The following is a 1,365-nucleotide window of genomic DNA, read 5'->3' as shown; positions in this document are numbered from 1 at the left end:
TGAACCCACAGTAATATTTAAAATCATTATTTTGCTTAGTCTTTCTGTATAATATTCTGAAGCATAACCATAACATACTACTTATCTTCATATATCTTCTTATATATATATATATATATATATATATATATATATATATATATATATAGTAAGAGAGAGAGAGTATATATATAGTGAGAGAGAGAGAGTATGTATATATATATATATACTGCAAAGAGCATTAAAACAGAAAACGAGTATTGTGGCAAGAATTTGAGGATTTGACCTAAGTGTTGCACTAAGGACGGCATGCGGTCATTATGGCATCCTCAGCAGATTCCATGAAATATCTTGCTAGTTTCCAAGAAATGTGAATCTCTGTGTTGATCATGGAATAAAGACAGCATTAACGAGAAAAGAAAAAAACAGACATACCTTTTAGAGATAGATTTTTTTTTAATTAGAAACCTGTTTTACATCTCTATTGTGTAGGAGGCCTTTTCCTAAGTTGTGTCTGGGACTGATGAGATCAACGTGGCAAGGATGTGTGTGAGGGCAGTGGTTCTCAACCTTTTTTTCAAGTTTGATATGCATTAGCTTGTGATGTCTTTCTTATCTATGGGACAGCAATCTAATTACTGTAAAATCCTTGTTAATTTAAAACAGCACTATGTAACTATTTAGCATAGCAAATTATGTCCCACAAATACAGCAATAACATATAAATATAGACTCAGGGGGGATCCCTGCTAGGGGTTTGACTTTATCATGTATAGGGGAGACAATGAGTTTCATTCTGGCATTTGCCAAGGCACCAAGGCAGAACTGCCAGTCAATGCGAAGGCTGGCCAATTACAGCACATGCTCGCTGGACATGCTTGCAGAAACTCTAGTTATTTGTGTCCAAAGTGGCCACACTGATACCCAAAACGACATAGTGCTGCTTTAACCCTGAGAGTGTACAAATCAACCAGCCCATTTAGCTTGGATGACCCCAGACTTTGAAAACCAGGGCCTTTAATAGTGCATTGTTTCTCAAATGTTAGTATCTCTAGGTTACAGAGGGAATGTCATGAGAGAACGTGGAAAATGGATGAATGTATTTTACTGCTATGTTCGATAAATGTTGACATACTTTGGGTGAACCAACTGAACTTTAAAGTGTTATCCCAGTTAGACTTGAGGCCCATTCTAAAAATGCCTTCTAAATCCTACCAGTCTTTCTGAATTTTGTATAGCCCAAATCTAAAATGACACAGATGCTTTCCCGACATTGACCTCAAAACTGGACTTAGGCATTCAGAAATGTTACGGGCACAATTTAAATACATCTGCTCAGGAACTGCAACACTCAAAAGATGGGTTATTACTTATCATTCATTCATA

The 1,365-nt window shown here is 36.2% G+C and overlaps 1 protein-coding gene across 3 annotated transcripts in view; it reads right to left on the bottom strand.

The window, feature by feature from the left end:
* Positions 1–415: 415 nt before the first annotated feature.
* The window catches only part of LOC308285916 (vitamin K-dependent protein C-like), an 11,824-nt gene continuing 10,874 nt past the window's right edge, over positions 416–1,365 (bottom strand). For all 3 annotated transcript variants that reach the window (XM_080726829.1, XM_080726831.1, XM_080726830.1), the window contains one exon: positions 416–1,365. This exon is cut by the window's right edge and continues 649 nt beyond it. The gene's annotated coding sequence lies outside the window, so the exon portion shown is untranslated.

The sequence above is a fragment of the Nannobrachium achirus genome (genome assembly GCF_963921795.1).
Source record: "Nannobrachium achirus genome assembly, chromosome: 5".
NCBI lineage: Eukaryota > Metazoa > Chordata > Actinopteri > Myctophiformes > Myctophidae > Nannobrachium > Nannobrachium achirus.
The sequence above is the reverse complement of the archived record's forward strand: the minus strand, read 5'-3'. Positions and strand labels throughout refer to the sequence as shown.